The following is a 22525-nucleotide window of genomic DNA, read 5'->3' as shown; positions in this document are numbered from 1 at the left end:
GCTGGTTCACTCCCCAGTTGGCTGCAATGGCCAGAGCTGTACTGATCTGAAGCCAGGAGCTTCTTTTGGGTCTCCTACCAGGTACAGGGGCCCAAGGACTTGGGCCATTTTCCACTGCTTTCCCAGGCCATAGCAGAGAGCTGGACTGGAAGTGGAGCAGCTGGGACTTAAACCAGTGCCTATATCGTATGCTAGCACATCAGGTGGAGGCTTTACCCAGTATGTCACAACACTGGCCCCCCACTTATAATGTATTTTAATATATGTGTAGATATTTAAAAAAAAGTTTCTAGTTGCTGCTGGGCTAGCCAGTGTCTAAAAGCGTGCAATTATTGGGACTTTGGAAAGAGACTCACATTAGGCTTGAGTCACCTCCTTTGTTAGCTACTTCTTTTAACAATTAAACAGTCCTGTTATTATGGGGCTTAATTTAATCTTGGAAACCAATTTTAAAACTATATAAACAAATATACTATTGTGATTATGTTAAGTTAATCCTGAGGATATGTGCTTGAGTTGATATTCTGAAGACGAGAAGGTGAAACTAGATATTTTTTTTTTTTAAAGAGGGGAGTTCTAAGAAAGTGCAAGTTCCTGTGCGTTGAGTGATTACTGGAGAGTTTATAGAACTGCCAAATACCCCTGTGACTTGGCCCTGGGAGCAGGAGGGAGCCAGTAGTAAAATGAGACTGAATGAACAAGTTAGGGGAACGCATTGCACAAGGTTTTTTTGGTTCTGCGTGAGATATTTCATTTTATACTTCAAAAATAAGAAACCATACAGGCTAAGAATCCTTAGCTTACAAAATAATGGGTTGTCTGGACATTCTCTCAATAAGTTGTGGGTAAAAGGGATAGTTCACCTCTAGTCCTCATGTCTCCTAGTCTTTCCTTTCATTCATGGGCTAGACTGGCCAAGGACTTTACATAGCATTGGCAGAGATATTAGAAAGCAGGCAGAACATCATAAGCCATCTAAAAGTCTGGACTGGATTACCTTCTATTCTATCTTCAGTTCTTGAACAAACCAAGTCATAGAGCTAGACCTAAAGCCAAGGGGTGGAGAAAGGCCTCCCACTAATTTACTGGAGAGGAAGAAGCAATGAAGACAACTAGATGTTAATTTAATCTTCCACATCACAAAAGGGTACGTGTATGAAAGAGAGGAAGAGAGGAAAAAGGGGGAAAGAAAAGGTAAAATCTGAACACCGCCTTTTATTTAAAAAAAGGATTTGTTTATTCAATTACATTAGAGTGACAGAAAGGGAGGGTGGGAAGTGGGGAGGGAGAGGTCTTTTATTTGCCAGGCTATTTCCCAAATGGTTACAACAGCCAGGGCTAACCTTGAATGAAGTTGGAAACCAGGAGCTCTGGTCTCCCTTGTGGGTGGCAGGAACTCAGGCATCTGGGCCATAATGTACTCCCTCTCAGGCACACTAATAGGAAGCTAGAGCAGAAGCAGAGTGGCTGGGACTCCAATGGACACACCAATATAGGAGTGGGGGCGCTGTGGCACAAGCTGTAGCTTAACCAGTTACACTACAATGCCTACCCTACACTAACATCTCTGAGACAAAGAAAGAAAGGGGGCAGGGGAGAGGGAGAGATGTGTGTACAGGGAGAGAAGAGACAGAAAAACAGAAAGGAAACTGAGCTCCCATCTGCTGGTTCACTCCCCAAATGCATGCAACAGCTAAAGTCAAGAGACAGATTTCTGTCTCCATTTCTATCTCCATCTCTCTCTCTCCCTCTCTCCCGCTCTCTTATAAATGTGTGTCTAAATATAATCTATGTATCTTTCATCTATCTAACTATTTAATTCTCCCAAGACTTCTGTAGAATTACTTATAAAGAATAATGGCTTTTTGGCTTTGAATGAGAGAGATAAGAATTGGACATATTAAGAGAGATAATCAGTAAGGCTTGGTAAATGTCTTTATTATAGCTATAGAGGAAGCTTTATTAGAGCTTTGAAGAAGTTAGTGAAGACACACTACATTTATATATACACATATGCAGAGTCTCCCTTGAGAAGTTCAATATATGATGATGGCATTCATTGTGAAGGAATCAGAAAAGGGCAAGGTTTACAAAACTGAAAATAAAAATTTCTTTGAAAATATTCAATCAAAGGTCACTTTTACACATCCCAAAATATACATTTAGCAGAGAATTGGATTCTCAGATTTGAGTCTTAGAGCCCTCTTTTGTGGATAAATTTTTTGAGTATATGAAATTATCTAGTTAGAATTATCCAGCTAGAATATTTGAAATACTTGTGAGGTCAGAAAATCAGTCTGCAGAGAAGTCAGAAGAAGCAGATAAAGGTAAAAGAAAAATCAGCAAAGGTTTGTCATGGAGTCACATGAAGAGTCTGCTTCATTATGTTGTGTGTAATATACTGGCACACAAAGGCAGCTACTAGTCTCATGTGTAGATTTTAGAAAAAGACCTTGTATCAGTAGAAGTAGACATAGAATGACAGTGACTGCAGGGTGGATGAGAAGCTGTGAGAAGCTGCTATATTCCTCCTCTCCAGCCTGCCAAGGCAGGGCCTCTTGCTAGGCATTAACCTGCCCTCCAGGAAAACTCCCAGATGGCCAAGGTTCTGGAACACCCCTGCACAGGGATGCTCACTTGCGTGTACACACAGACCCAGGACCCTCCACAGACCACAGCATCTGAGTGAGGCTATCCCAAGCCCCAGAGAGGCAGCAACATAACAGTAGTAACAATGACTTCCTTCCCTGATTATATGACCCAGGTCCAGCACACAAAACATGCACATACAAGAGATGCTGACACTTGAAATCAGAAGAAAACAGTAAAAGTATGTCTTAATGTATAAATAACTAAAGTTAGAAGTAAATATTATGACAGAATTGGACAATAAATTCTAGAAGAGTTGGCTTGATTCAAACAAGTGTAATTCTCAAGATATCACAAATTTCCCGCAAAATTTACAAACATCAAAAAATAAAAGAAAGGGAAATGCTGGTCAAAGGATACATAATTACAAGCAGAAGGTGGAATAAATTTATAAAGATCTCTTGTCCAACAAAATAACAAAAGTTAAGGATGATACATTGTATTGTTGAAAAAACATAAAGGGAGCAGAAAAATGCTTTCACTGTAAAAATGTTAACTATTAGGGCAGACATTTGGCCTATTAAGAATCTGGATAGAATACAAATTTTCTATAGATGGATACCTGGGCTAGATACCCATCTCCGATTCATGATCCAGCTCCTTGCTAATGTGGATCCTTGGAGGCAGTTGTCCAGGCTCAAGTAATTGTGTTCTTGCCACTCAACTGGGAAGCCTCAATTGTGTTCCCAATGCTTGGCTTCCACCTTAGTCCAGTCCCAGCTACAGTGTACATTTGGGAGTTCTCTCTCTCTCTCCATCTCAATTTTTTAAACGTAAATAATAACTATGTGACATAATGTATTTGTTAGTTATCTATATTTTTCCATTCTACAAGGTGTATATACTGCAAGTCATCATGTAAACAATGAAGACCTTAAATATTATTTGTAATTTAAAACAAAGAAGTCATAGTCAAGTTCTATAAAATAAAAATCAAAAGTTTTCATTAAATGTACTATTTTGCTGCTATAAATTAGGTTTTTTAAAAATGTGACAAGTTTTAACTTGAGATATAGAGTGGTGAATGTTAGGTGGGAAATAGTCCAAAAATGACTTTTTTCTGTATGCTTTTGTTATTACATGTCATTTCATTTTATTGAGCAAATTACCAATGCCACCCCACCACAAATAAAAACAAATGGTGTGGCTATAGGACTGTGAGTTTTATATCTCTGAGTTTTGTCCTGCTCTCACCTCTTATTCCTTCTTATGTAAAACTAAACACTTGTCAAGTTCTTGCTAGAGCTAAAAATAATATGTGCACTAAAAAGTACAGAGTGGTATCTTCAGAGAATGTGGTACTCCTCTAAGAGCAATTATAGCAAATAGTAGCATGCCAACAGGAGCTCCTTTTGAAAGTGATGCTGCTGATGTGTTGTTGTCTGGCAATATATTGGATGTCAGTCATATAAGTGACAAAAATAATATCCTAACAAAATACTCTAGACATATGTGAAGTAATAGGCTGAAGCATTATATGCTTAAAATTTAAAATTCTTAGTGTATTATAAATGAAGAAGCCTACCTTTAATGAAAGCATCAATTTTCTGTTTTAAATATCTGCACTGTTTTATGCCTGCCACAGATTGTTCCTATACTAATGCTTGAAAGAAGAAATATGTTGAAAGTCAAATGAAATATTGGTTTTCATTACAGAGAGGCTACATTGTTCCATTTAGTAATAATAGTATCGGTGCTGATTATGAGTTCCAGAAATGTTTAGTAGAGTAATTCTTTGAGATTGAATGTTAATTTGTGAAAATGATGTACTAACCTTTTTCCCAGGAGAAACCCTTAAATAAGTGCTTTGACAAACATGCTGACACATACAAGTCTTTACCATTCAATGGACATCTGTGTAAAGAGGTAAAAAACATGACCCCTATCTTACATCTTATACAAATATCTACTCAAAAAGGATCAAGGATCTAAATCAGCTACTGATACCATCAAATCACTAAAGGAAAACATGGGAGAAACTATGCAAGTCGTTGACATAGGCAAATACTATTTAGATAGGAACCTAGAAGCATAGGAAACAAAGGCAGAAATAGACCAATGACATTATATCAAGCTAAGAAGTGTCTGCATAGCAAAGGAAACACTGAACAAAGTGAAGAGTCAACAACAAATTGGAGAAAATACTTGCAAACTATGCATCAGATAAAGGAATAATATCCAGGATATTTTAGGAGTTCAAGAAACCCAAAAACAACAAAACAAACAGTCCAATTAAGAAATGAGCAAATGATATGAACAGGAATTTTTAAAATGATGAGAAACGAATGGCCAATAGATATATGACAAAAGGCTCAGGCTCACTAGTCATCAGGGAAATGCAAATAAAAACCATAATGGGGTTTCAACTCACCCCACTTAAAATGGGTATCATCCAACAAAATAATAAATACTGATGAGCATGTGGAGAAAACAGTACCTTTATAAATTGTTGGTGGAATATAAACTAGTACAGCCATTATGGGAGACACTAAGGAGGGAGTCAGCACCGTGGCTCACTTGGTTAATCCTCCACCTGTGGCATCAGCATCCTCTATGGGTACCAGGTTCTAGTCCCAGTTGCTCCTCTTCCAGTCCAGCTCTCTGCTGTGGCCCGGGAAGGAAGTGGAGGATAGCCCAAGTGCTTGGGCCCCTACACCCACATGGGAGAGCAGGAGGAAGCACCTGGCTCCTGGCTTCAGATTGGCGTGGCACCATCCATAGCGGCCATTTGGGGAGTGAACCAATGGAAGGGAGACCTTTCTCTCTGTCTCTCTCTCTCTCACCATCTATAACTCTACCTGTCAACTAAAAAAAAAAAGACACTATGTTTAACAGGGATCACTTTTCAGTTAAATTTAAACACCTAAGAATAATTGTGTGTTAATTACAGAGTTCAACCAATAGTATTAAGTAGAACAAAAAATAAGATATTAAAAGGGATAAAGTATTAAATTGTACATCAACAGGACAAGGGCTGATCAAGTCACTGTTTCTCATAGTGTCCATTTCACTTCAACAGTTTTCCTTTTTGGTGCTTGGTTAGTTGTCACTGATGAGGGAGAACATATGATATTTGTCCCTTTGGGACTGGCTTATTTTACTCAGCATGATGTTTTCCAGATTCCACCATTTTGTTGCAAATGACCAGATTTCATTGTTTTTTATTGCTCTATAATATTCTAAAGAGTACATATCCCATAATTTTTTATCCAGTCTACTGTTGATGGACATTTAGGTTGACTCCAGGTCTTAGCTATTGTGAACTGAGCTGCAATAAACATTAAGGTGCAGACCATATTTCTGTTTGCCAATTTAATTTCTTTTGGGTAAATTCCAAGAAGTGGGATGGCTGGGTTGTAGGGTAGGGTTATATTCAGGTTTCTGAGGAATCTCCAGACTGACTTCCATAATGGCTTAACCAGTTTGCATTCCCACCAACAGTGGGTTAGTGTCCCTTTTTCCCCACATCCTCGCCAGCATCTGTTGTTGGTAGATTTCTGTATGTGAGCCATTCTAACCAGGGTGAGGTGAAACCTCATTGTGGTTTTGATTTGCATTTCCCTGATTGCTAGAGATCTTGAACATTTTTTCATGTGTCTGTTGGCCATTTGGATTTCCTCTTTTGAAAAATGTCTATTGAGGTCCCTGTTAAACATAAGAGTGGGAATGAGGGAGGGAGGAGATGTACAATTTGGGACATGCTCAATCGGACTTGCCCCAAATGGTGGAGTTAGAAATGTGCCAGGGGATTCCAATTCAATCCCATCAAGGTTGCATGTACCAATGCCATCTCACTAGTCCAAGTGATAAACTTCTGTTCAAAATTGATCATAATGATAGGTCTAAGAGTCAAAGGGATCTCATAAACAAGACTAGTGTCTGCTAATACTAACTGATAGAATTATAAAGGGAGAGAATGATCCAACATGGGAAGCAGGATACACAGCAGACTCATAGAATGGCAGATGTCCTAAAGAGCACTCTGGCCTCAGAATCAGCCCTTAAGGCATTTGGATCTGGCTGAAAAGCCCATGAGAGTATTTCAGGCATGGAAAGCCAAGACCCTCTGGGGAAAAAAAAAAAAAGGACCTAAATGGAAGATCTCTGCGAGTGAGATCCCAGTGGAAAGAATGGGGCCATCAAAGAAGTAGGTACCTTTTTCTGAAGGGAGGAGAGAACTTCCACTTTGACTATGGTCTTGTCTAAATAAGTTCAAAGTCGGCAAACTCAAAAGGCTTCCATAGCCTTGGCAACTCATGACTAGAGCCTAGGGAGATTACTGATGCCATAAGCAAGAGTGTCAAATTGTTAAGTCAACCATAGGAGTCACTGTGTTCTTACTTCTCATGTGGGATCTGTCCTTAATGTGTTGTCCAATGTGAATTAATGCTATAACTAGTACTTAAATAGTATTTTACACTTTGTGTTTCTGTGTGGGTGCAAACTGATGAAATATTTACTTAATATATACTAAATCGATCTTCTGTATATAGATAATTTAAAATGAATCCTGATGTGACTGGAATGGGAGAGGGAGTGGGAGATGAGCGGGTTGCGGGTGGGAGGGAAGTTATGGGGGGGGGGAGCCATTGTTATCCATAAACTGTATTTTGGAAATTTATATTTATTAAATAAAAGTTTAAAAAAAGACACTATGGAGATTCTTCAGAAATATAAATATAGATCTACCATATGACCATTTCCCACTTTGGGAAATTTATCCAAATGAAATAAAATCAGCCTATGAAAGAGTTATTTGTACCCCATGTTTGTAGTAGCTCAATTCACAATAGCTAAGATATGGAATCATCCCAGATGTCCATAAAGTGATTACTGGATAAAGAAAATGTGCTGAATATACACAATGGAATATTACTCATCATAAAAAAGATTAAATCTTGTCCTTTGCATCAAAATATATGAAACTGGAGACTATGCTTAGTGAAATTAACCAGTTTCCCTAAAGGGCCAGCGCCACAGCTCACTAGGCTAATCCTCCGCATTGCGGCGCCAACACACCAGGTTCTAGTCCCAGTCAGGGCGCCGGATTCTGTCCCGGTTGCCCCTCTTCCAGGCCAGCTCTCTGCTGTGGCCAGGGAGTGCAGTGGAGGATGGCCCAAGTCCTTGGGCCCTGCACCCCATGGGAGACCAGGAGAAGTACCTGGCTCCTGCCATCGGATAAGCACGGTGCGCCAGCTGCAGCACGCTGGCTGCGGCGGCCATTGGAGGGTGCACCAACAGCAAAAGTAAGACCTTTCTCTCTGTCTCTCTCTCTCACTGTGCACTCTGCCTGTCAAAAAAAAAAAAAAAAAAAAAAAAAAAAAGCCAGTCTCCAAAAGACAAATGTTTTTTTCTGATATGTAGCAGTTAATATAGGATACCAAAAAGTATAAGAATGAAACTGACATCTTATGATTTGATTATTTTTTGTAACCATTGTCTATATCCCTGCTGAACAGTGGTCTTTCTACATTTACTTGTTGAACATTGTTGCTGTACATTAAGTCTGTGATTATAAAGTAAATTAAAACTATGCTATTTGAAAAATTAAAGAAAAAAGGGAGGAAGGGGGCTTTGAGGGAGAAAACTGTTTATCTTCTTGGAATTGTAACTGTGAAATACAGAAAATCTGTTTTCTTTAAATTAGTAAGAATTTTTAAAAACACAACAAATAAAGAAAGTGATATTCTGGCCAAAAATTCATATGATAGAACATATGGAGAAATTCAGATGTTATTTGGGAAAATAATCAGTTTTATATCTGTTATAATAACATTGCATATTATAAATTATATTCCTTAAAATGATACGAATCATGTAAAAGAACAATTGAATAGTAAAAAAATATTTTATTGCACTATTGCCTCAGAATCTGCAAGAGTGGTTGCAATATAATAGGTAAGAAGTAAGTGGTTGCAGAATAAATTTCATAAAATAATTTCCCAACACATAAAATCAAAGAAGAGATTTCAGGGTATTTGCTCCATACTCAGGTAAATATACTATTTTATGTAGAAAGATTGACTTGTAACATGCTGAGAGTCTGAATGATTCCTTTTCTACGTATCATAGAAGTCCTGCTGACAATATCTTGGGGTTAATTCTTAATTTTCAACTTTAGTCTCTTAAAATGCTTCAACACTGTGAATTTGCTGTAGGTGATACTTAAGAGTTTAAGTAGTTTACCCTCTGCAATATCATAATTTTCTTTAATGATTTTTTTGTTGTTTTTTTTTTTTTATCTCAAATTGTAAGGTAAAAAGAGAACTTGATAACATAATTCACATACAATGGATTGGCCCCATTATGATTTTTAACATTAAATACCCTATTTAGGGTAGTTATATGCTTTCCTAGTTTAAAAAGCATTTGGGGATCATGAATTATAGCATTTATAATATTGTCATATTTATGCCATTTTAGCCTATTCCCTTTCATTTTTTTCTGTCTATATTTTTTGCAGTTGCATCATGATAAATGATAGCATCGAATTCTTTATTCTTAGACTCTAAGAAGTGTTAAGAAATCTGTCATGTAAAACACTAATTCTGATTACACAGGATTACCTAAAGTTATTGGTATGTTAATTGAATGTGGTTTGGGAAAAAGTGTCATCTGCCTTACAGCATGCATTTGCATATTAATAACAAAACTTTGTTCAGTAGAGACATTTTCTGATTAAAGAGCTAACATAAGAACTTGCTTAGAGATCATATGATCTCAAATTATGAACTGAAATAGTCATAATTTCTAAAGAAAGTCTTCTCAGACAAGCTATTTTCATAAAAGAGCAAAGAAACAGATTGAAATTACTGATAATATGTCCATACACACAAAACAGCAAAGAATGTAATTTTCTAAGGTATGTTACTGAAAGTTTCTTTTATTGTTTTGAGAAAAAAATTCTCCCCTACTGATGATATATAGTTTTACAGTGGCCAGGAAAGTTTTCCAGTGTTCCTGCAAGAGGGAATCTTCAGAGAGGTTTTTCCCAAGATGTTGGCTGACGGTTGGGGAGACCTGGAACATAAGTCTGCTGTGACCAGAAGTGATGATGAGGCTTTGAATTAGTTACACTGAATAGTCAAAACTAAATTTGAGCTGCTTAATGTGTTAGGAAATCCTACAGACTCATGTGTCTAGAGCTCACTAAATGACTGTCTTCTGGATTCTGTCTCAGAGTGTTTGATTCCTAAAACGCTCAGTCAACCTTGCTTAATTTAGATTTTTAATAAATATGTGTCCAATCTTCTGCAAAAATTTTCATAGGGCCATGTTTACTAAAAATATTTCAGTTTTTAAGAACTCTCATTATTTATGCCAGCTGGTTCAGACACTGCTTTGAAATTATGTAGTTTCTTTGGTTGAATACATACTCATCTTGTGAAGATTGTAATTTTGTATAACTATATTATGGATTTGTTACCTGTATTACATAAAATTTGTTGTAACTTTATCCATTTACTTTTTACATTCATTAATTGATTTTTTTCTTTGATATAGAAGGTAAACTTTGAATTCAAGTTGCAACAGTTCATAATTATAAATATACAGTCATAAGCATAAATTATTAACTAGTACCCTGCAGATTTTTGTCAGATGTGATTTTATTTGTGACTTGTATTTTTCAAGTTACTTTCCATTAATAACAGTCAAAAGATAAATTTTGACTTTCTTCTATATATAATTATATATTAAAAAGTTGATATCACTAAGCAACAATTCGTAACTGTGATGTGTTAGCATGCAAGTTTTTTATTACCTCTTCTTCTTCTTACTTGCCATTGTCAAGGGTCTACTACTTAAAGGAAGAAGTAAGACTGAGACCCATATGTTGGCTTCATTAAAGCAAAGGAATAAGTAATGGTATGTATAGATATTACACAAAGCTTAGAGTCACGTTGGACATCACTACTTAGATGCTCCCATGATATGTATATGCACACATTTCCTTCCCCAGACCTACTCATCTTTCCATTTTGCCTATCTGGTTGAATAACACCATCAAATACCTAGTCACTTTAGTCAAAAACTTAGACAATAGCTTCAATTTTCCCCTCATTTAACCTATCACCTCACTGAGGAGGAAATGCTATCCATTTTGTCTTAGCATTTCATGAACTTCTCCCTTCCTTTTCATTCTTAGTGCAATTACTTTATTTCAGATCAGTATTGCTGTTCTGCAAGACATTTCTACAAATTTCTCCTTGTCAGGATCCCATGTCCCTGCTCTTGTTTTTATCCAATCCAATCTCTACACTGTTGTAAAAATGACCTTTATAAGAAAGAAAGAGAAGAGATGAGAAAGAGAAAGAGAGAGAGAGAGAGAGAAGCAGAGGGACTAGAAGGAGAGAATATAATGATATTCTTAGGATCATCTCTGTGAACTATATTGATCTATTAAGAATGAAAAAAAACAAAAATCAATTTAAAATCATAAAAATTATCTTTATAAAGCACAAATGTGATCATATCATTCCTCTGCTAATGATCTTTCAGTGACTTATTTAAAGTTAAAATTTTCAAAAGGCTTAAATTGCAGGAATCTTTCATATCCAGCAAGCTTTGTGTCTTAAACCTTATGGTCTGTCAGTATTCCTTCAGTTCCCTACTCAGATCATACTATCATACTTCCTGCTACCATTAATAGCAGCATCTGTTTACCTTCTGATCTGTTACCTGTTCTCTCAGTCTAAACATGCCTTGTCTTCTCTTTTTGCCTAACTAAATATTGTCCCTGCTTCAATTTTTTATGAGGATTTTTTTTTTTTATCTTGCAACCCTTTCTGGGTTTTCATTTACTTTCTATGAATTATCATAAAGTCTCAAGTTTTCTTTTATTGAGCACTTCCTAAGTTGAACAACTGTTATTTTATTAGACCTAAACATCCTGGAGCCAAAGATGGTGTCTTTTATTTTATTTTTTCCAACTTCTAGCTGGCACAGAATTTAAGAATCAGAGCACAAAATTTATTTGTCAAGTGACTGAATGAATTAATCAGTTTAAACTATCGATTTTGTTCTTTATTTTTATTAATTTTGCTGTTAGTAAATTCATGTGTTAATGCAAGCAAGCCCATATATGGAATAATCCATATATGTGTCTAGTTGACAAAGGACCCCTACTTGAAACTATTACGCATATATAAGGAAATCATGTTGACATTAAAATCCTTACCATCATCCATGCTATACCCAAAATTATGACTTTGGAAGTATCTTTGACCTTTTTCTTTAATTGTTTAGTAAGTCCTTTTGAATCATTCTCCAAATGTCTCTTGAAGGCTATCTATATCTTCTTTTAATTCCTATAACCACTGTATTACTCTCACTTTCATAAGTCTATTCTCTTGTAATATTACTGTGTCATAAATATAAATTTACTGATATCATATTATACTTAAAACCATTCAATGTCCCCCAAATTTAACTCAGAAAACTCAGTATATATTAATAAATTGTGGTAGAGAAAATGCTGTATTTGTATCGAATCTGTTTCATTTTTCTCTTGAGCATACAGAGGGACCTTATTTCTGATATTCCACTATTAATACAGCAATTCAACTGCATTTCATCTTGGATCATAACAAGTATCAACAATGAACATTTTATTTTGCCACCTTAATGAGATTCTGATATTTCTTCATTAAAGCATCTAGATTTATTTACACAGACTAATTCATATGACAAACACAGCATTGTGGTAAAGAACATGAGTTCTTAAATTATAGACAAGTTCTAGCTGCAACATTACTATATATGAAAACTTAGGCAAATCATTTACTTTATCACTCTAAATTTGGGTTATCATTTTTTTCCATTTTATTTATTTATTTGAAGTTCAGGGTTATTCAGAGGGAAAGAGAGGGGGGAGGGAGGATAAGGACAGAGGGAGTAGGGTAGTGGGAGAAGGAGAGAGGGAGAGAGAATGAATCTTCTGTCTCCTGGTTCACTCCCCCAGGTGGCTGTACTGGCTAGTGCTTGGCCAAGTTGAAGCCACGAACTTAATTTGAGTCTCCCATGTGGGTGGTATGGGCCCAAACACTTGGGCCATGTTTCCAGGTTCTTCCCAAGGAGCTGAGTCAGAAGTGGAGTAGCCAGAACTCAAATGGGATGCTGGTATTGCATGTAGAAGCTTAACCCACTATGCCACAGTGCTAGCCCCTAAATACAGGTTTTCTTCTGTAGAAATTCCTAACTATGTCATTGAGATGTTTATAACTGTGAAGATAATTAAGTTTCAATAAATGCTGGCAATTATTTATATAGTACTTACTATCATGCTTTGATTATTAAATGGGATAACTTGTGAAGAAATATTGAAAATGGTACTTGCACATTTTATGTGATTAGCTGAAATTTATACAAGTATCTATAATCATCATCATCATTAATATGAATTGTATCATTATAATTCCTGACAGGAATAGATGACATCAACCTTAAGCTTTTTACAACTTCAAACGATACTAAGCCATTAAATAATGGTGATCTTTCAGCTATGCATCAAGATTCTACTTATATAAATGATGATTAGTTTTAATATGGTTGAACAGAGACTGCAAAGGTAGCATTGACTATTTAAGTATTTAAATATTGCACCCTCGCTCCCCAAAAATCATTCCTGTGAATGATTAACAAAATAGAAACTGCTTTTTGAATATGAACTAAAAGGCAAAAGGAGAAGTTAATCCAAACAGTGAACAAATTAGGATAATTTCCTCAATGGATGAAACTTCTCTTAATGTTACATGTCTTTACTATAGTTGGAAAATAGCTTTAAATCTCAGCTATGTTTAGTTAATTTTGTAACTGATGTTTCAATATCATTTCAAAAAGCTCTAACCTAAGAAATAACTTAAGACAGAACTATTTGGAAAAAAATTAAGAATGATAATACAGCATTAAAGTATATATAAAATATTTTAAAGTTACTTCAGATTGATATTTCTAATTTTCTGAGTCAAGAAACTTAAACATTATCAGAAGTATGTGATTTTCACTTTCAGGTACAATACAGTACACCCCAAACTACAATTGAATTATGAATAAAAGCTATGATTATAGAAGCTGAGAATGAAAATGAAATAGTATAATATTTGGCTCACCTTAGAGTATATTTAGCATAGTTAAAAGGTCTTAGTATAGATTTGAGCAGGTAATAATTGACTGTATGTTAAGGCTGGAAGTAAAGCCCAAGATGCTAACTCGAGCTGGTTTTTACACACTGGTACAAATACTCACAGAATATATATGGATGTTACCTTATAAGGTAAATATTTAAATTTTATTATTCATCCATACTTAATTTTCTATTATGGCACCTACCTTATTTCTTTCTACAATAATAAGCATAGCATTTCCACACTATAGTTTTTACATGCCATGATAACTTTTAGGCAAAATATAATATTAGATTTTCCCAAAATTTTGAAAGTTATGTTTGTATTTAACAAACACTTTCTACATATTTACTATTGATTAAATCGTTAATAAAGTGTTTTTTGACTGGCATGCTAATATATAATTGATTTTAAGGAAATAGAAAACTTCTTAAATCATAAATCTTATCTGTATAATTTGATTTCTTAAGTAGATACTGAAAATAATATTTCCTTTGGTTCCTCCACTTTCGACATTTTAAATGGGACCATTTCTCACATATTCTCATCTTTACTGGAATTTGTTAGAGCTATTCAACTTCTTTCTTCTCTTTCTCCAGCACTTACGTATTTATGTTTTTCCTCCTGTTAATGAAGTCCAGGCTTTTGTTATTTGAAGCCTCTGTCACTTATTCTGCACTTATACCTGTACTGTTCAAAACTATCTGCTCAACATTTTAAGCTTTCCTATCTGCTTCAGGAACTTTAGTATCTGCAAAAACAACTTACCTCATGTAAACACGTCAGGTGGTGGTTATCAAGAAAAAAAGAGTTGCACAAATTACCAAGCACATTTTTTTGTAAAATATGTAAAACTTTGAAATGATCAAACCAAACCATGATCCTACTGCTGGCTGCCAGCTTGCAAAGCCAGGCTACAGGATGAAGTCCAAATTCTTTAATAGATCCCACACGGTCCTTCAACATCTGGCCTTGTCCTTCCACTCAGGCCACCCACCAGTTTTGATATGCAAACAAGAATCTAGTTGCACTAAAATACTGATGCATCCACCTATCTCCGTGCTTTCTATCAGACTTCATTCCTTGCAGACTCTTCTCTTCTTGGATTTCCTTCCCCTCTATCTCTTTATTGTCTCTTTAAGACTAGTTGGTGAGTATTGTGGTACAGCAGGTTAAGCCCCTGCTTGTGGTATCTGCATTCCATGTAGCAGTTCTGGTTCAATTCCCAGCTTCTATGTTTCTAATCCAGCTCCCTGCTAATGTACCTGGGGGACAGAGTTGATGGCTCAAGTACTTTGGTCTCTGCCAGCCCCATGGGTGACCCAGCTAGAATTCTGTTCTCTTCTGCATTCAGCCAGGCACAGCTCCCTTTAGTCACCATTTGGAGAGTGAGCCAATAGATGGAATGCTCCTCCCTCCCTCTCTCCCTCCCTCTCTCCCTCCCTCCTTTCTTCCCTTCCTTCTTCCCTCCCTCCCTTCTCTCTCTCTCTCTCTCTCATCCCTCCCTTCCTCTCCTTGTCTTTCAAATAAATAAATAAAATCAATCCTAAAAAATATTTTCTTAGTGAAGTCATTAGTCAAGGGCTCCCTCCTTTGATAAACATTTGCTCAATCAGAAACCTGTAATACTATGATTGCATAACTCTTATAGAACTCATCTTATACAAGTAGAATTTAATTATTCAATCCCTGACATCCTTGATATGATATTTGTGGACATGAAGATATTTATATAACCTCAGACTGTCTTGTCTTCATTACCTCTTACCTAGATGTTGACACGGGTCTCCTGTTTTAATTAGTAATTTCTTTCTGTTATGAGGATTTAGTCATCTTCTCTAATGGGACCAAAAATAGGATCTACAATCTACACAATGATTGTAGATGCTGATGATATATTTTCGATTAGCATTTGTTGGCTCATACTTACCACTTTAAGGTGAAAAAATGTTTGCTCCACTTCCAACATTGCAATCATTCTGTGCAAGAAGAATGAGAATTGCAGGAACTACAAGGGAATAAATAAAAGGATTAGTTTACTTTAGAGTTAGTTTATTTAGAGTTTTTTTCTGCATAAAGAATCAGAGCATTGGGGCCGAGATGCAGCTCACTTGGTTAATCCTCAGCCTGCGGCGTCGACACCCCGGTTCCAGTCCTGGTTGCTCCTCTTCCAGTCCAGCTCTCTGCTGTGGCCTGAGAAGGCAGTGGAGGATGGCCCAAGTGCTCAGGTGCCTGCATCCACACGGGAGACCCAGAAGAAGCTCCTGGCTCCTGGCTTCGGATCGGGGTAGTTCTGGCCGTAGGAAGACCTTTCTCTCTGCTTCTCTCTCTCACTGTCTATAACTCTGCCTGTCAAATAAATTTTTAAAAAAGATGAAAAAAGAAATCATCATTCCCAAATATATATGATTGGAGAAAATCATGTCACATGAACATTTCTGGTTTTCAGGGACAGCTAGGAAATGAAATTCAGTAGACCTATTTGCACTGTGAATAAAACAGGTTTGTGTCAAGAAGGAAAGAATGAATATACACTTTCTCCTCATTTTCTTCACATGGTTTTTCCACACAATAAAGTTGAATAAATGTCTACAGGTCAATGGATTTATTTGAACAATAAAATCATGGAAGAACAATGGTTCCTCTCAAGAAAAATGTAGGCAGGAGGGTGGGAGTTATCACTATGTTCGTATATCTGTATATATAAAATACATGAAACTTGTATACCATAATAAAATTTTTACAAAAGGAAAAAGAAAAATGCAGAAATGGTTTAACTTCTGAAGTGCATTCAGAGCATAGAGAAGCATAAGATGACCTTGGGAAGAAAGAGCACCCACAACAGACACACCAAGCATACAGTACACTTTTTTTATGCCACACCTGAGAAAGGTCACCTTTTCTGGAGTCCCAGATAGGTTCTTCTTAATTTCCTTTTAGTGTTGTTTTTCAGTATGACGCTGTACAACTAATTTGCCCATTTACTTTTTTTCTCATTCATATCTTCTCTTCTTGATGACATTTAACTAATTTGAGGCTGACCAATTGGTGATAATGTATGACTACCATTCCTGATCCAAATAACATTAACACTTGTATTTGATATTTTAAACTTTAACACTGACGATTTTATCTCAGTCCCTAGACAAGTCAAAGGCAGGAATAGTTGGAGTGGGTATATGTTTTTAACTTTTGATTCATTAGTATAGATAATATTCACAGTAGGTCAGCTTGCTTTGCCCCTTACGGTATTTAGGTGCTTGGCTTTATTTGGACTCTCCCCTTTCTCTAGTTGCCCCACTTTTATGTGCATGCTCTAACAGTGCTAGACGTTCATCAATATGCCGCCATGTACAAATAACTGCTCCTTCACTCCCGTATGCTCTCGTGCATACTCTTTCTAGAAAACACACCTAATGCCTACTCCCTAGCACACCAACTACATGGAGAAAAAGTTCCCAAAATGGATTTTCCCTTCTCCTTCTTTAAGATATTCTATGGAACTCACACCACAGAAGGAATCTCCAAGCTGTGAGTGTGCAAGACCCACTCAACCTGACTGTAAGTCATCTGCATTATCTGCAGCTGGATTGTTGTTATTGTAACATTTTTAAAATATGCAGCTGAGTTATCACAATGCTCCAATAACCAGTCTTGGTATCCAGATTGTCACTTCTATTCCCTCATCCCTATACCATCAGAGAATGTTCTAACACAAATATCTGAATTGTGATTCTCAATGCTCTATTAATGATTCTCCAGGATTTAAAATATTTTAGCATGGTGTCAAATGTTCTTCAAAATTGGCATCTAAAATTATAGACAATAAATAGAAGGATGGCTACCTGGTGAAAGGGATGGGATAGTTATTAAAAAAATTGCAAGAGATCTTATTGAGTGATTACAGTGTTGTAAAACTGATTTATGGTGACTTGAGCAATTTTGAAAAATTACTAAGAATAAATAACTGAACTATTCACTTGAAACTGGTGAACTTTAAAGTGTATAAAATATGCCTTAATAGAATCACTTTTTTTTTTTTATAAAAGTCTAGTTTACAGGCACAGGGGTCCCTGGACAGGCAAACAGTCAACTGAAGCAGTCAGGGTAGGATAGGTGAGATTCAGTTAGGGGTGGATGATCAGTAAACCTTCCAGTGAATTCTCTCTTTTTTTTTTTTTTTTTTTTTTTTTTTACAGGCAGAGTGGACAGTGAGAGAGAGAGACAGAGAGAAAGATCTTCCTTTGCCATTGGTTCACCCTCCAATGGCCGCCACGGCCAGCGCACTGTGGCCAGCGCACTGCGCTGATCTGATGGCAGGAGCCAGGTGCTTCTCCTGATCTCCCATGGGGTGCAGGGCAAGCACTTGGGCCATCCTCCACTGCACTCCCTGGCCACAGCAGAGAGCTGGCCTGGAAGAGGGACAACCGGGACAGAATCCTGTCCCCCGACAGGGACTAGAACCCGGTGTGCCGGCACCGCAAGGCAGAGGATTAGCCTAGTGAGCCGCGGCGCCGGCCCAGTGAATTCTCTTAAAAATATTAAGGTGAAAAAATTCCACAAATTTTATATATATATATATAAACATTTAAAAGCATAGTAATAATATCTATCATACCCTCCCTCTTGCACACACTCCCACCTTCCTTCCTCCTTCCTTTCCCATTACTTCCTTTAACTTTTACAATTATCTACTCTATTTTATACTCATAAAATTACACCAAGTAAAGAATTCAAAAATAGTAAGAAGAATAAAAAACTATTCTCAACAGTAAAGAAATGGACTGTAATAATCATCAAATCACAAAATGTCAATTTGACTCATGTAAGTTATATTTTTGGTACTCAGTTGTGGGGAGCAACTCAGACTAGACTAAGTTACTCGAATTAAGACTTATTCTATGCATCTGCTCTCCCACAATATGGTGCTGGGAGAGGAGTAAACAGCTTCTACACAGCTGCCTTTCACCAACTTGACAAGCTGCAGGACCTGCTCCTGATTGCAGGAGAGCAGCCTACTCGGCATGTGGGTAGCAGAGTTGGGATTGGTCGAAGAGGATTATAAAGGAGGAGAGAGACAACATGCACCAGGAACATCTATCTGAAGGAACACCTGTGCAGCCCCCGAGAGAGCCGGCCAGCGGTGTGCCGCTCCCCCGCGGAAGTGGGGAAAGTGGCAGGGGGAACCGCCCTTCCACGGAGGTGGAAGGGTCGGTAGCCAACCCGGGAAGAACCAGCAGCAAACCCGGGGAGGGCCGAGCAGACAAAAGAACAACGTAGGGTCCTGTGTCGTTCCTCCGCGAAGAGGGGGAGCGACATAATGGTGCCGTGACTCGGATATGAAGCCTAGGCAGGGTTTAGTGTCGTTCCTCCATGAAGAGGGGGAGCGACATAGTGGTGCCGTGACTCGGATAGGAAACCTAGGAGGGAAGAAACGGGAAAAAGTGGGAAAATACCGGAGAGAGAGACTAGCAAAGAGCCTAGGGGAAAGCCAGACGGAGAAGGTGCTAGAAGAAGCTATTGAAAGCCTAGGCATAGACTTGGATACGGACTACGGGGGAAGCTGGGAGAAATCTCTAAGGTTGAAAGCGAAAGTGAAAGCTGGAGGAAACATAGACTTGGATGCGGACTATGGCGGGGAAGCTAGGAGATTAAAAGCGAAAGTGAAACCTAGAAGAAACTTAGACTCGGATACGGATTGTGGGGAGAAGCCAGGAGAAATGAGAGGGGAATATTTTTGGAAGAAAAGTTAGGAAACATACCGGGTAGAGAAAAATGTTAGGGAAAATGAAGCTGCGGGGGCAGGCTGAGGCGGAGACATAAGCTAGCTTGGGATTCGTCAAGTCAGCCCGGGGAGCAAAAGGCGAAAAGCTAAACCACAGGCGGAGACACGTAAGCCAGGTTGGAATCCGTCAGATTAGCCCAGGGAGCAAAAGACGGGAAGCCAAACCGAAAGGCACAGACGTGAGCTAGGTTGAATTCGCCAGGTTAGCCCGGGGAACTTAGACTGAATACCGGTGGCGGAAATGTGAGCTAGGCTGTATGACTCGCGGAAGCCGCCGCGCGCAGAGAGAGCGCACGGGGCACGAACGGGGAGAGCGCACGAGGCGCAAGTAGATAGGAAGCACGGGGCTGGCGCGGGCCGTGGTGCGGGCGTGAAGGGGCGCGGAGACCGCAGAGCATGCGCGAAGCCTGGAAGCCGTGCAGATAAGAAGTGCGGGAAGCCGCCATGGGGCGAGGCGCCGAGAAGCAGCCTCAGGGTGGGTGCCGGGAAGCCGTGGGGGTAAGAGAAACAGAAGTTTAGAAGTAAAATGAGAGAAATAGGAATGCTGGCAGATAGAAGTAAAATAGGAGAGATAGGAATGCCCGGAGATAGAGAAATAGAGAAAAATAAGGCCTCCCCACAACATGGCAATGAGAGCGCTTGGATTCGGTCTGCCTGATTAGTGAGGCGATAAGCACCTGCAGGCAGAGTATGAGGCACGAATCAACATCAATAAGTCTCCCCACAATACGGCAATGAAGGCTTGGATTTGGTTTGCCTGATTGGTAGGGCTTGTAAGCACCTGCAGGCAGTTCTAGCAGAGCAGAGCATGTGCTGCAGGGCACCGAACACAGGCACGCATCAGCGCCTAAAAACCTCCTCACAACATGGCGAAGAGAGGACCCGGATTCGGTTTGCCTGATTGGTAGGGCTTGTAAGCACCTGTGGGCAACTCTAGCAAGCAGAGCAGAGTGTGTGCCACGGGGCACCGAAGACAGGTGCATATCAACGCCAAAAAATAAAAAGAAAGGGGGATCTGTGGGGAGCAACTCGGACTAGACTGTTACTGGAATTAAGACTTATTCTATGCATCTGCTCTCCCACAATATGGCGCTGGGAGAGGAGTAAACAGCTTCTACACAGCTGCCTCCAGTTCAACCAATAAACAGCAGGACCTGCTCCTGATTGGAGGAGAGCAGCATACTCGGCATGTGGGTAGCAGAGTTGGGATTGGTCGAAGAGGATTATAAAGGAGGAGAGAGACAACATGCACCAGGAACATCTATCTGAAGGAACACCTGTGCAGCCCCCGAGAGAGCCGGCCGGCGGTGTGCCGCTCCCCCGCGGAAGTGAGGAAAGTTGCAGGGGGAACCGCCCTTCCACGGAGGTGGAAGGGTCGGTAGCCAACCCGGGAAGAACCAGCAGCAAACCCGGGAAGGGCCGAGCAGACAAAAGAACAGCGCAGGGTCCTGTGTCGTTCCTCCACGAAGAGGGGGAGCGACACTCAGTTAACACAGATCAGGGAAAACATATGGTATTTGTCTTTCTGTGACTGGCTTAATTCACAAAGTATAATGGTTTCTAGTTGCATCCCTTTTGTTGCAAAAGACAGGATTTCATTCTTTTTTTATAGCTGAATAGTATTACATTCTCTCTCTCTCTCTCCCTTCCTCCCACACTCCCTCCCTAGATATTACAATTTTTTTATCTAGTCATAGAATTACAATTTATTTAGTCATCAGTTGATGGACATCATGGTTGATTCAGTATCTTAACTATTGTGAGTTGAGCTGCAATAAACATAGGGGTACCAATAACACTTTTATGTACTGATTTCTTTTTGTCTAGTTAAATTCGAGGGAGTGGGATTGCTGGGTCATGTGGTATATCTATGTTCTGCTTTCTGGGGAATCTTCATACTGTCTACCACATGGCTATACTAGTTTACACTCCCACCAACAGTGGATTAGGATACCCTTTTTCTCACATCCAGTCATCATTTATTGTTTGCTGATTTTTGTATGAGAGCCATTCTAACTGGGCAGAGGTGAAACCTCATTGTGATTTTGATTTGCATTTCCCTGATGGCTGAGGCTTCTGAGCACTTATTAAATGTGTGAGTTGGCCATTTGAATTTCCTGTTTTGAAAACTAGCTGTTCAAGTCTTTTGCCCACTTTATTAACTGGATTATTTGTTTTGTTGTTCTGTTTCTTGAGCTCTTTTGAGGTCTGGATATTAATCTTTATCAGTTGCATAGTTCGCAACATTTTTGCACATTCTGTCAGTTGCCTCTTCACTTTGTTGTGTGTTTTCTTTACAGTGCAGAAGCTTCTAAGCTTGATGTAATCCCATTTGTCTATTTTTGCTTTTATTGCCTATGCTTCTGGGGTCTTTTCCAAGAAGTCTTTGAATATGCCAATGTCTTGCAGCATTTTCCCAATGTTCTCCTCTTGTAATTTGTTGGTTTCATATTGTAGATTTAGATACTTGATCTATTTCAAGTTGCTTTTTGTATAAGGTGTAAGGTAGGGGACTTGTTTCATGCTTCTGAGTATGGAGAAATAATTTCCCCAGCATTTTTTATTGTCCTTTCTCCAGGAATTGATTTTTATCAACATTATCAAAAATTAGTTGGCTGTAGATGTGTAGCTTGATTTCTAGAGTTTCTGTTCTATCAGTCTATATGCCTATTTTTGTGTCACTAATAGGCTCTTTTGATTATTTATACCCTATAGCATGTCTTGAAATCTGGTATTGTGATGCCTCCAGCTTTGTTTTGTTGTTTAAAATTAGTTTAGCTATCTTGTGCTTCCTTATGAATTTTATCATTTTTTTCTAAATCAGAGGAGAATTTCATTGATATTTTGATTATGATCACATTGAATCTATAAATTGCTTTTTATATTTTGGACATTTTGATGATATTCTTTGAATCCATAAACATGAATGTTTTTTTCTTTTTTTGTGTCTTCTATTTATTCCTTTACT

This window comes from Oryctolagus cuniculus, chromosome 11 (assembly GCF_964237555.1).
Source record: "Oryctolagus cuniculus chromosome 11, mOryCun1.1, whole genome shotgun sequence".
Classification (NCBI taxonomy): domain Eukaryota; kingdom Metazoa; phylum Chordata; class Mammalia; order Lagomorpha; family Leporidae; genus Oryctolagus; species Oryctolagus cuniculus.
The sequence above is the reverse complement of the archived record's forward strand: the minus strand, read 5'-3'. Positions refer to the sequence as shown.